The sequence below is a fragment of the Coenobita brevimanus genome, chromosome 61 (assembly GCF_032717465.1).
Source record: "Coenobita brevimanus isolate Jiangsu-jjx chromosome 61, ASM3271746v2, whole genome shotgun sequence".
Taxonomy (NCBI): Eukaryota; Metazoa; Arthropoda; class Malacostraca; order Decapoda; family Coenobitidae; genus Coenobita; species Coenobita brevimanus.
In genome coordinates this window covers 45,785,005-45,800,086 of record NC_137014.1, presented here as the reverse complement: position 1 = coordinate 45,800,086, position 15,082 = coordinate 45,785,005, and positions in this window count along the sequence as shown.

The window sequence follows — 15,082 nt, the reverse complement described above, 5'->3', positions numbered from 1 at the left end:
TGTGTGCCTTGTGTGACTGAAACTTTGTGTTTGTATGTTTCACTTCTCGTGTGACTGAGGGTGGACTGCTTAAGAATAGCACCCTTTATAGTTACGATTGCCTCTTCCTCAGTATAGCATATGTTTTTTGTTTATTTAGCTCTCTCTGGACGATTGTATAAGAGCTTCGTGGAAAATACTAGAACTAAAAAGATGGAAGTAGATACAGCCTTGTGTACCAGATATCCTGCCCAAGTTTCATTAGCAGATATCTTGCCCAAGTTGAATAAAGTCATCTGAAGTAAGAATAAGCTTGAAGAGACGTTGCTGTACTGAAAGTCGTTGGATATGCCTTGTTTTACGTCTTTTCGTATGTGGCTGCGAGATAACAGACTCAGGTTCAGTCTTTTATGGCAAGCGTTAATAGATATCTCAGTGCTTTGCTTAATATGAAGGTTAATATGTCACTGGAATGTTTCTAAAGTTTTCCACCTCCTCTCAAGTAAGGGTGTTTACTGTCTATTACGCTCGTCCAGTTGGTGACATCACTGGTATATGTTTACAGCTCCCCACCTCTCAGGCATCGATGTTTATTCGTGTGTTTTACATCGGCGTTTATTAAACTCGTCCTATTGGTAATCTGTCAATGGTATGTTTTTAAAGCCTCCTACCTCCCTCTCGTGCAAGGGTGTTTATTATCTATTACACTCCTCGTATTGGTAATTGGTCAATAGCACGTTTGTAGCTTCCGACCTCCCTCGTGCAAGGCTTTTTTCTGCTGATTACACACACCATATTGGGAGTTGTACACGTCCTGTCTGATTATACAATGACAACTCTCTCAAATCATTCATGGTCTTCTCATAGCCTTCATCAGCCTCTGAACCAAGTAGTCTCGTCTGCTTGTACTTGCACTCCTCATAGTGCTCATCAGCCTACGAACTACCTATCCAAGCCGTACATAAAGCCAATGAGTCCCAAACAGTCCTGCAGATCCACCTTAGATATAACCATATCTCCACACACACACACACACACACACACACACACACACACACACACACACACATGTAATCAAGTTTCGTAAAAGTGGAAAAAGACCTGATTGCGAATATAAGTTAGGAAATAAAATCCTATACACATCAGAAAGAGAGAAAGACCTAGGTGTGATTATCAATAACAGACTATCTCCGGCTGACCACATCAGCGAGAAGGTACGGAACATGTATACACTGCTTGCAAATATGAGAATAGCATTCACATACATAAATGAAGACATGCTCAGAAGGATAATAACATCATTCATTAGACCAATCCTGGAATATGCATCAGTAGTCTGGAGTCCTCATCTCAAAAAACACATAGACAAGATTGAAAAAGTTCAAAGGGCCGCTACAAGATGGATACCAAGCTTAAGGGACCTAAGCTACGAAGAAAGACTAAATAAACTGAATCTACCAACACTACAGGAGAGAAGGAAAAGAGGTGACATGATAATGCTATATAAGTGCATATCAGGGAAGGAGAAAATAGACATAAATGATTACTTAACATATGGAGAAGCATCAGCAAGAGGACACTGCAAAAAACTGCATAAGAAGAGAGGTGATGAAGACGTAAGGAAATTCAGTTTCCCAAACAGAGCAATTGATCAATGGAATGCACTACCGAATGAAATAGTGTGTGCCAAAACAATTCACAAATTTAAGGATATGTACGATAAATATGGTTTAAGACACGGGACAGTACGAGCTTGACTCATTCCTGTAAAGATACAATTAGGTAAGAACGAACACACACACACACACACACACACACACACACACACACACAGTACAGAGAACCTCTACAAATGGTAAGAAGCAGACAAGAAACATTCAGATATTATGGATCTACAGTAAGAAGTGTGAACGTCGGGGGTAGGGTTGCGACAGGCAGACCGAAAAAGACCTGAGACGAGGTCATAGAGTGTGACCTCAGGGATAAGGGACTGAATAGGGAGGCTGCCAGAGATCAAACAGCGTGGAGAGCCATCGTGTGACTAAGGCCCGTATTCACGTAGGGTAAGGGGGCTCGCTAACACCTCTTCCTTCCCAAATTTATTTTCCAAACTAATTAATTTCCCCTGGTTTACTTCTTATGTCTTTTCAGTATCGACAGAGATCGCATGCATAACACACAAGAACATGCTAACGAAGCAAAATCAGAAATAAATCGGTAAGAAAGAGGTGTTAGTAAGCTTCCTAACCGTACAAGAATACCGCCCTAAGGCCGACGCATGGAAGCTTATTGGAGCTTTTATAAATGATACGATACGATCACAGTACAAAGCAACTGATTAAGCAGGAAATAACTTAGTGTAGAATCCGAATGCAGTATAGATATCGCTGGGAAATAAGCCAGGAAAGATGTGATAAACTGTAGATTAGCTGGAAAGAATGGAAAACACAATCCACTGAGTGTCCACATATAGAGCCACATGGAAATTTATATTAGACCACCGCCATTAAGAAATAAAAGGACCTTTTAACATGGAGGCAACGTAAGAACAAGAGAGAGAGAGAGAGAGAGAGAGAGAGAGAGAAACAAAAACAAAAGATAATGGACAGTATAAAGCTTCGTCGAAGTTACATAAGGGTCCCCTACATTTTGTGGGAATTTTCTTTATTGCAAGCCCCGCCCCCAATGCGGCGTCTACCTGTCTGCATCAACCCATTTAAAACCCCCATGCCCAGTCAGCGACCCTCAGTGTCGCTCTTGGTGTGGTGGTGTGTATATCTGCTTCGGTTAGGCCATGGCGCCAGGCCGTCTACCTCTTCATCCGCATATCGCTGTGTTACCGCCTCAGTTACCAAATGTTAGACGTGGAGTGTATACGTGAGCCGCCGAGCTCCGCGGCGCCCAGCTGTCTGGTTACCCAGAGGGTACCGATGCACACCAGTCTCGCGTCATGGCAAGGGCGGAACATGTTCGTGTTTCGCTGAGGGTTCACTTAAGCACCAGTAGTTTATTTATTACTGACCCTTTTATTAATCAACTACTTAGTTCACACCCTGCAATTCACTTAAGACTCTAAACCACCCCTACACCCATTATCAAGATCACGGCAGCCACGTAATAACCCGCCATCCTCATATCCAGCACCCCCGCCTCTACCCTGACCCCCCCATACTCCCCTTCCTCCTCCCCTCCCCTTTCCTTATGCAGGATAGTATGATGTTCTAGGTAGTTGTCGACAGTTGAGAGTTGTTTGTGAATTGCAATAAAGGGACAGGCAGACAGACAGATAGATAGAGGACAGACAGAGGCAGAGAACGGAGACACGATAGGGGAGAAGAATCCTGACGTTATTATGAGTGTAGTTGACTTCATAGCATACTACATTATATTTGTGCCCTAACTTTAGTAGCATGTTTATGTATAACCAAGGTTCGTTAACAAGTAGTGAACACACACACACACACACACACACACACACACACACACACACAATACTCTCTAACAGTAGTTGGTGGTTGGGAAATTTGTGTATGTAACTGTAGTGGTGTGAGGAGGTTGCCATGGTAACACACTGTGCACGCACACACACACACACACACACACACACACACACACACACACACACACACACACGTACACACATACACGTACGCGTATATTGTGGTAGTGTTCCTTCATTTTACCAAGGCCGAGATAGTCGTTTTTTGCAGCTTATTTCCGGTAGTTCAGTGATAGAAATAGACAGACTTACAGTTCTACATCATTTCCATACCACTTCTTCGTGACTAGCACCATTCTAGTGTTAACCCCTTGTCACAACGCAAAATTTAAGAAAGAGATTGCAATTTTACGCCAAGTTAGAGTGAACAGGGTATAGTAGTGATGCTGCAACACACGTATATTTGTCCTCTTGTTTACAGGTCAGTCCACACGCAGTCCTTAGGTCACGTCTTCCACAGAACAGGTAACGCATGGACAGCCAGCGCAACTAAATGGCAGACCAGAGATGGAGTGAGAGGATGAGGCACACAGGGAACAAGATAGAGATGATACTCGCAGATCCACCGAGCTGGTACAGAACAAGCTACCAACGAAAGCATCTTAGTGGAGACAGGTGAGAGGGGTCCTTATCCTGCAGTGGTGTGTCACAGGCTGATGATAATGGTGATGATAATGATGCTGATGATTATAATACAGCTACTACTGGCGATAGCGGTAAGGATCTAACCTCTGTACGAACTAACGGAAATGGGATGAATATGATGATGATGATGATGATGATGATGATGATGATGATGATACTGATGATGATGATGATGACTGTGATGTTGAAACTCCAGTACCAATTAACTAAGCTTGGATTATTGTGTTGATGATGATTATGATGAAACTATATACTCTATGAAACAGGTGGGATGATGACAGTTATGATGATGATGATGATGATGTCATTGATGATGATGATGACGATGATGTGACTCCCGTACAAATTCTACAATTTGATTAGAAGGCAGTGATGAATATGATGATAAAGGTGATGACTCTGATATAACATTTGTTCTACATTTTTTGCAGTGTTGGGATGACAGTAACATGCTGCTGAGGATGATGATGATGATTAGGACGACGAGGAAGATGATGATGATGATTACGACAACGAAGATGAAGACGACAACGACGATGATGACGACGACGACGATGATCTTCAAGTCACTGGCTGAGTCACATCATCCTTTCCTTTTCGTTTAACCTCAAATGTTTTGGTGACTGAGCATGTGTATGTGTGTGTGTGTGTGTGTGTGTGTGTGTGTGTGTGTGTGTGTGTGTGTGTGTGAAACCTTTCATATCTAAAAGTCTCTTCAAAGCTGAAAGTCTCTTCAAAGCAATCATATGGAGACAGTAAGAGTGAAATCAAAGAAAAAATGTCATCTCACAGGAGAGGTAAAATCCTTTCAGGCCGGAGTGCTTAAAAAGGACGCGATAGCATCTCAAGGAAAGGTTGTGTCTGTCTGTCTCATTAACGTTTTGGGATGCGAGGTACTTCATTCCCGGCGACATGAGCGAGGCCACACCACACCATTCAAAGCCACTCTCTCTTACCACATGACGCCAAAGGCATAATCAATGGGTCTTGAAGCTCCAGCATCTATTATATTTGTATCCAGTTAATTTATTTTTACTAACTCCAAACGATATGGTTCAGTTTGGGAGAGAGTTTTTAAGAGGGGTTTGATACTTGTATAACCTTCATTAACACCTCCCCCAGAAAAAAAAAAAAAGTCCAACGGTATTCTCAGTTGGATAAAATCGTCTGCAAATAGAAAGAAATACCTAAAAAACTGTGAGTAGTCTGATGGAATTTATAATTACGAAATCTGTGTAAGTTGCGGCGATCTATCCTTTGAATGTTATGACTTGTCTCAGGTAAAAATAATCACCTGATGTTAATTTGAATACAATAGTTGTGTCCATACCAGCTTAAGGATAATCGAAAGTTACCAGCTATTATACTGACAGACTTCTCAGAGCTGAATAACCTTGTATTAGCCTGACTAAAATACCCAGATGCATCCACGGCAGCGATGTGGTTAATATTCTTAGAGGCTGATCAGAATATAACAGATTTGATACTGTGCTGGAAATAACAGTCTACCTTTCAGCTTGACGAATTATTTAGCGTTTCTTTCTGTTGTTCAGGGAACTGTGAATATATAAAGGTTTTTGTCTGACACCTCATCCAGTGAAATGTGATCTGAACCAAAAAGCTCCTTCATCTCTGTCCCTATTCATCAACCACTCGTCCACCTCTCCGTCCTATACTACCCATCTGTTTTCATCATCCTTGATCTAGATTAACCTTTCTTCTCCTCGCAACTACTCCACTCTACATCTTCCCTTGTGTATTCCCTACATGTTCTATCCAGGATCGTCTTGGCCTTCCTCTCCTTCTTCCAACCATTACACTCTCATACATACTTCTCTTTGTGCTGTATTATCTCACATTGTTTGTTCACCCAGTTCTTTGCCAACTTTTCATTCATCTTTCTTCACTCACATGCTCTCTCCTTCATGTACTCCTTGGCTTTTCTTTCCATCCACGTTGTTATTGGCCTACCTATTTTTTGTCCTTTATACTTCATCACTCATATGCACCTTCCCTCACGGACTTTTTGTCTATTCCCTACCTCATTATTTATAATCTGTCTCTCCTCTCAACTATCTATCCCACAGCAGAACATCTATTCCACCAAAGTCAATGGAGGGTAATGTTATCACTGGTGTCCGTGCGTAGAGTTGGGACGGTTGGGCGGGCGCAGAGATTTTGTTTCTGGAGCAAATCTCAGAAAGTATTAAATGCAGTCATGAACTTTCATTATCGAACACTGTCACTTCAGTTTGTTCTTTGCCTCCGTCCCCTTTCTCTCTGTTATCCCACTTTCATATATATTTCTTATGTACTCCCTCACTTCTATCCTTCCACCTTGCTCTTGGTCCACCTCTCTTTCCACGCCAATCTCTTGCTCCCCATTACCTTCCTATGACCAAACCACATCAGTGTTGCTGAAAGTAAAGGAAGAAAAACTGAACTGCTGCAGCCAGATTGTGTGTGCGCGGGGAGGGATACGTCTGTGTGTGTGTGTGTGTGTGTGTGTGTGTGTGTGTGTGTGTGTGTGTGTGTGTGTGTGTGTGTGTGTGTGTGTGTGTGTGTGTGTGTGTGTGTGTGTGTGTGTGTGTGTGTGTGTGTGTGTGTGTGTGTGTGTGTGTGCTTCGTGTTCCATGTATTTTCTGTATCTGATGTTCCGATTTAAGTCTGTTTTACATATTATGTTTGTGCTTTGTGTTACTGCAGCTTTATTTGCTTGTATGTTTCGTGTTTCGTGAGAGAGAGAGAGAGAGAGAGAGAGAGAGAGAGAGAGAGAGTATATATTTTTCCTTATAGAAAACATCTCACACACCCTAAACACTCAGACATACACACTCACACACACACACACACACACACAAACGCAAACTTGTTCACAGAACCGGCGAAACTTTGACTGTTACACCCGTAGACTTTCAGACAGCAAAATTTCTTTTAGCGAATATATGGGCGACCGAAAGTTAGGTTAGGTCACTTTGGGCAGGGTTTGGTCTGATTAGATAATTTTTGGTTGGGTTGGGTTCAGTTCGACTAGATATAGACGGATTAGGTTAGATTGCTTTAGAATAGGTCGGTTTGGATATGTTTTGGGTTGGGTTCTATTGGGTTGGGTTAGGCTGGGTTAGGTTCGGTTGGATTAGGTCATTTGAGGCTTGACTGGGTTGGGTTAGGTCGGGTATGGTATGGTTAAGTGAGACTGGGTAGGATTAGGAAGGGTTAGATGCGGTTAGGCTGCGTCAGAATTAGTTAGGTTAGGAATGGGGAGGTTACGTGAGATTGTGAGGTTAAATACAATTAGATTGGGTTAGGTGAGGTTAAGTTAGATTAGATAGGGTTAATTTAGGTTGGATCAGGTCATTCGAGGTTAGGCAGGGTTCAGTTCCAGCAAATATGGATAGGTTAGTTGAGACTGGGCTAAAACAAATTGGTTTATGCATTGCACTCTTTTGTTGGGCGGTCCTTCCATAGTCAAGCTTCACAAGAGGTGGACGTGGTTTTGTGTGTGTGTGTGTGTGTGTGTGTGTGTGTGTGTGTGTGTGTGTGTGTGTGTGTGTGTGTGTGCGTGCGTGTGTGTGTGTGTGTTCTAAGATAGTCTCCCCATTCCTCTTATTTGTTTTACGTCATTATTATCCACACAAAAGAAACCTACTGTAACTTATAAAAGATACTGTACCCACACAGTGAAATTGTGGGAAGTGCCATAATAGAACGAATTAAGCCCGACCAGAATCGTATTCTTCCATATGAATAGTTATCGACACAGTGAAATCAAGACTTACTGTAACGACATCTTACACTGAGATGGTTATATCGTAAACATGGGCCTCGTCTAGTTCCTATGTTGGTATGTAAACCCAAATGCTTAACATCTATCTACCTATCTATAGCCCGACGCCCTAATCCCGCAAATGGTGGCCGCAGAGAAAACGCCTCCAAGTCGCTCTGTCACCCACCATTTGACTACCCTCCTCCCAACTCACCCCCCCCTCCCTCATATACCTCTCAACTCCATCCCTCCACCTCATCCTCGGTCTACCCCTCCCTCTCCCTCCCTCCACCTCACCTACATACACCCTCTTAGTTAGTCTTTCATTCTCCATTCTCTTCACATGTCCAAACCACCTCAGTGTATTTCTCCTAATCTTCTCAATCACATTCACATCCACCTCACAACGTTCCTTCACTTCTTCATTCGTCAACCTGTCCCTCCACGTCACTCCACATGCTCCTCTCAAGTAACTCATTTCCACTGCTCTCACTCTTGACTTGTTCCCCTCTTGCATGGTCCACGCCTCACTTCGATACGTCAAGGTAGGGATCACAATAGTATCATGCAGTGACTTCTTAACTTCCATACTCACCTCCCTATTTCTCATCACTGCTTTCAGTGTACCAACAACCTTCCTTCCCTGCTGTACCCTTTCACGCACTTCATCCCCCAAAGTTCCATCCTTACTCATCACACTACCCAAGTACTTGAATGCACTCACATTCTCCATATCCTCACCAACTAACCTCACTGCACACTCTGTGACTTCATTCCTCTCGAATACCATAACTTTCGTTTGTTTACATTAACTTTCAGATTCCTCCTCCTACACAGTGTCCCGAATTCATTCACCAAACCTTGCAACTCTCATTCATCTTCACTCAACAATACTGTATCATCAGCAAACAGCAACACCGGAAGCTTCCAAATGCTTAACATAATGTCTGAATTAATGGCATATCTGTCACACTGATCAGAATTAAGATGTACTGTAACGATATCTTATACGGTACTTTAGCAGGACAACACGACTCTCATCTAGTTCCTATGTTGATATATAAACCCAAATATCTAAGTATGTATGTACGAACTAATGGCATACTCATTTATCAGAATTAACTTATTATAAATCAATTACTTACTTACTAGGTACTGTGCTATATAATGGAGTAGTTTTCTCAATATTCATTGTACTCACCAAAGATCCTGCGATGGGTGAAAACAGAGGAGGACGGTACACACTGTCCCTGCAAGGAAAATGGAATGATTACTATAACTGCACATTATATGACTACATAAAACTAATATTATAAATGTGGATTTCTCTCAGAATAAGTCATAAAAAATTGTCATTCCACTTTGCGAATATCTCTCCACGTACATGTTATCTCATGCATGGTGTACACTAACATTTTTTTTTTTATATATGCTTGCCTGGTGCACGTGTGAGTGAATGTGAATATTTTATGTATACGTGTGTGTGTGTGTGTGTGTGTGTGTGTGTGTGTGTGTGTGTGTGTGTGTGTGTGTGTGTACTTGACTGATATCCACATGCATACACACAAAGGCCAGGACACAGAGTAGTTGTTTATGTGTGTGGGTTTATGAATAGACTACACTTACTTACACTCAGGCCAGGACAGACATAGGGTAGTGTGTGTGTGTGTGTGTGCGTATGTGTTTGTATGTGTTAACAGAATACACATACAGAGTACCATGTGTGTGAACAGAATAAATATGCAGAGTAGCATGTGTGTGTGTACGTGTGAATGGAATACACATGTAGACGTGTGTGCTACCCACACTGACACCCTCTAATTCTTTCAGCCAGGATTGGAGACGTACCGTGTATATGTCAGGACTCCATATTATAATTACAAATCATAATAGATAGCATGATGGATAGATAGATAGACAGATAGATAGACCGACAGATAGAAGCAGCAAGGACGTGTGGACATTCAAGTGCATATACATACATACCAGTTCATCAAAGCTCTATCAACAACCCTTCCACCCTCCTGCCTCACCCATGTATACTTATAAATATCTTTCTTCTCAAACAGCGTATTTCCAATCACCATCTCTCACTCAACACACATCGCTATCATTCGCTCCCCATTTTCATTTCTTCCAGGCACACCATGCATACCAACTACACCTTCAACTGCTACATTTCCCACTCTAGCATTCAGATCACCCATCATTACCACATTCATATTCGCTCCAAAACTCTGCAGACACTCATCAACATCATTCCAGAAAGACTCCCTCTCTTCTTCATCCCTTTCACTACCAGGCCCATATGCACTCACAAACACCCACAACTCACGTTCAAATTTCGCTTTCATCCACATCAGTCCCGATGACACCTCCTTCCATTCAGTCACACACTGTTGTACTTCCGGACTCACTAACAAGGCCACACCTTCTCTTGCCCTTCCTCTACCAACACCTGACAATCTTCCATTCACACTTCCAAACATAGACTCACCCTTCCCTTTCATCTTCGTTTCACTCAAAGCTAACACATCCAACTTTCTTCTCACAAACATTCTCCTAATCTCCTCCCTTTTAGCCTCAATCGTACTACATCCAAGCACATTCATAGACCCAATCTTCAGGGTACGGGGATAACTCCATCCCCCATCCCTTTCTCTGGCCTGTCTCTTTTTAGGAACTAAAAAACGGAGGAGGGGGTCCCTAGTCCCCTCACCCTGTCCCTTTTAGTCGCCTTTTACGACACGCAGGGAATACGGTGGCACTATTCTTCCTAACACAACCTGGCCGCAGAGTAGTAGTACCACCCCATAGTGCGGCCAGATTGTGTCCCCCCCGCCACAGAGGGGGCACTGATACACACAGCCACTGATACACGCAGGCACAAATACACACAGGCACTGATATACACAGCCACTGATACACACAGCCACTGATACACGCAGCCACTGATACACGCAGGCACAAATACACACGGGCACTGATACACAAAGCCACTGATACAGACAGGCACTGATACAGACAGGCACTGATACACACAGGCACTGATACACGCAGGCACTGATACAGACAGGCACTGATACACACAGGCACTGATACACACAGGCACTGATACACGCAGGCACACAGACACTGATACACACAGGCACTTATAGACGCAGGCACTGATACACACAGGCACTGATACAGACAGGCACTGATACACACAGGCACTGATACAGACAGGCACTGATACACACAGGCACTGATACACACATGCACTGATACACGCAGGCACTGATACACGCAGGCACTGATACACGCAGGCACTGATACACACAGGCACTGATACACACAGGCACTGATACACACAGGCACTGATACACGCAGGCACTGATACACGCAGGCACTGATACACGCAGGCACTGATACACGCAGGCACTGATACACGCAGGCACTGATACACACAGGCACTGATACACACAGGCACTGATACACACAGGCACTGATACAAGCAGGCACTAATAGGCACTGATACACACAGGCACTGATACAAGCAGGCACTAATAGGCACTGATACACACAGGCACTGATACACACAGGCACTGATACACACAGCCAATGTTTCACACAGGCACTGATACACACAGGCACTGATACACACAGGCACTGATACACACAGGCACTGATACACACAGGCACTGATACAAGCAGGCACTAATAGGCACTGATACACACAGGCACTGATACACACAGGCACTGATACACACAGGCACTGATACACACAGGCACTGATACACACAGGCACTGATACATGCAGCCACTGATACACACAGGCAATGATACACTCAGGCACTGATACACACAGGCACTGATACACACAGGCACTAATACACACAGGCACTGATGCACACAGGCACTGATACATGCAGCCACTGATACACACAGGCAATGATACACTCAGGCACTAATAGGCACTAATAGGCGAAAATAGACCTAAATGAGTATATAACCTATGGGGATGCAGCAGTAAGAGGACACTGCAAAGAACTGCATAAAAGGAGAGGCAATAAAGACGTAAGGAAATTTAGTTTCCCAAATAGAGCAATAATTGACCAGTGGAATGCACTACCGAATGAAATAGTGTGTGCCAAAACATTTCATAAACTTAAGATGTATGATAAAACTGGTTTTAATACACGGGATTACGAGCTTTATTCATTCCTATAAAGATACAATTAGGTAAGAACACACACACACACACACACACACACACACACACACACACACACACACACAGTACAGGGAACCTCTACAAATGGTAAGAAGCAGACAAGAAACATTCAGATATTATGGATCTACAGTAAGAAGTGGGAACGTCCGAAGTTACATAAGGGTCCCCTACATTTTGTGGGAATTTTCTTTATTGCAAGCCCCGCCCCCAATGCGGCGTCTACCTGTCTGCATCAACCCATTTAAAACCCCCATGCCCAGTCAGCGACCCTCAGTGTCGCTCTTGTTGTGGTGGGGTGTGTACCTGCTTCGGTTAGGCCATGGCGCCAGGCCGTCTAACTCTTCATCCGCATATCGCTGTGTTACCGCCTCAGTTACCAAATGTTACATGGGGGGTGTATACGTGAGCCGCCCAGCTCCGCGGCGCCCAGCTGTCTTGGTTACCCAGAGGGTACCAATGCACACCAGTCTCGCGTCATGGCAAGGGCGGAACATGTTCGTAGTTTCGCTGAGGGTTCACTTAAGCACCAATAGTTTATTTATTACTGACCCTTTTATTAATCAACTACTTAGTTCACACCCTGCAATTCACTTAAGACTCTAAACCACCCCTACACCCATTATCAAGATCACGGCAGCCACGTAATAACCCGCCATCCTCATATCCAGCACCCCCCCATACTCCCCTTCCTCCACCCCTCCCCTTCCCTTATCCCCCTACCCAAGCCCCCTAGGGCTACAATACCTTACCCTTACACCCGTATCATACCATCCTACCCAGGCTTCTGGAGCCGGAAAAATCAGATGAACCTGAGAGGCAGCCAATAAGCCAATGCTTGGCAGAGAAAGCCGTAGCTATTCACTCCTCCCGTCCTTAAGTAACAACACAGTGCACGTACGAGACCCCCCCCCCCCTTCCCAACAGCAAACACACGCACGTTGGGTTAAGCCACGACACTCTTTCTCTTAGTCTAAATTCTTCCTCTCCTACTTAAAAAAAAAATAAAATAAAATGCACTTTACACAATGCAGCCAGGACCAGAGCTCTCAGTAAGGCCGGGAGACTAAACTAAGGCCTAGTTCCTGCCACCATGTGTCGTCGCCCTGGTTGCATAACACTCATCACATATACACAATCATTCTTTACCTTCCTTCCTTTCCCCCCCTTTTCTATACGTCATTATTATTATAATTATGTGGGCCTGACGTTGTGCGGTGAATGCAAGTCCCGCTCTCACTGGTAGGTCTACCCATGCTTGACTTCCAAGTCCACTAATGATCACGGTCAGTAGGACCTGTAAAAAGGGTCAACTTTTATTTTAGGTATTCTATAGGCCTATCCATAATATTAGGTAAGTCTGTTACCTGTCCCGTAGATCTTAAACTATAGGTTTTTCTTCCTCCTTCGGCATCATCAATCGAATCAGCCACCGCACCTTCTTCTTGCTCTTCGTGCAAGCTCTGCACGCTTTGAGTATTTTCCTCTGTTTCCTGCAATTGTGAGGCGTTTCCTTCGTCCGCTCTTTCTACGTCTAAAATATCTCTCAGTTCATATTTTTGCACTTCCTCTGGTGGGAGAGGATCCTCATGGAGGGGATATGCTCTCCGCACATTACCATTCATTGTCTCGTCTAAATTATCTTCGTGGGCAAGCCTGACTCTGTCTGTGTGGACTTTCATGACTCTCCCCGTGTTTATGTCTACCAGTTTTACTATCACATCACTAATTTTCCCTTTCACTCTAAAAGGTCCATCATATAGAGGTTGATGTTTTTTAGGCTCTCCTGGCTTGGGAATCTTTCGTACATAAACCCTATCTCCTGTATGAATCTCTTTTACTTTTGCTCTCGATGTCTGTTGATTCTCCATGGCCTCTTGACTTTCCTCAATGTACCTTAAACATCTTTTAAAGGTACGATTAGCTTTAATGGCCATCTCATTTTTATAGTTATCCAGATCATAGCAGATCGGTTCCTGTTTTACGACATCATACGGGACAGCAGGGTCCCTTAGGAACATGAGGTAGAATGGGGATTCCTTTAACACTGTGTGATACGCTGTGTTATATGCCCATGTGGCAAAGCACAACATTGAATCCCATATTTGTGGATTATCCTCTACTAAACTCCTTAGGTATTTCATTATCGTGGCATTGGCTCTCTCAATCACCCCATTGACAGACGGGTGATACGCTGTTGTTGTTGTCTTTTTCGTCTTTAGCAACTCAGCTATTCCTTTAAGAGTTGCATTAACGAACTCTGTTCCTTGGTCTGTGACCATCCAGCGTGGTGCTCCATGAACACACACGACATTTTTAACGAATGCTCTGGCAACCTCATCAGCAGTCTTCGTGCGAAGCGGGACGGCTATCAAATATCGTGTCATCACATCTATTACTGTCATAATATATTTATATCCCTCTTCACTTGGATTTATGGGGCCGATCAAGTCCATATGAATTTTCTCAAAAGGTACTCCTACACTAGAGTATCGCTGCAACGGCGCCGGGGCGTCCCCCGACGGCTTGAAGCGGTTGCAAGTAAGGCACGCCTTGCAATAATTCTCAACATCTTTATTCATCCGTGGCCACCACCTAAATCGCTTTAGTCTTTCTAAAGTTACTTTGATTCCCCAATGACCTACAGTCGGTAATTTATGAGCTACACGGCTGGATTAACCACGTGGGAGGCCCGGGGCCCGCTTGGAAGGGAGGCCCCCTTTCCAACTCCCCCCAATGGCATAGCCTACACCATAGACTGGTAACCTAAATCCTAATATATAAATAGGATACTTTTAGTTAGGAAATACTGAACGGGGACTATTCATCCAATGCTGTAATATGTAATGCATAAACACGAAATGAAATGAACACAAGTTGCTCTGGTGGGAGGCCCCCTCTTGGTGGGTGGCCCAGGGCCCGTGCCCAAGGGGGTGATGAGCTATCTCTAAAGCACTCTGTTTGCATTCATCAGGAGTTA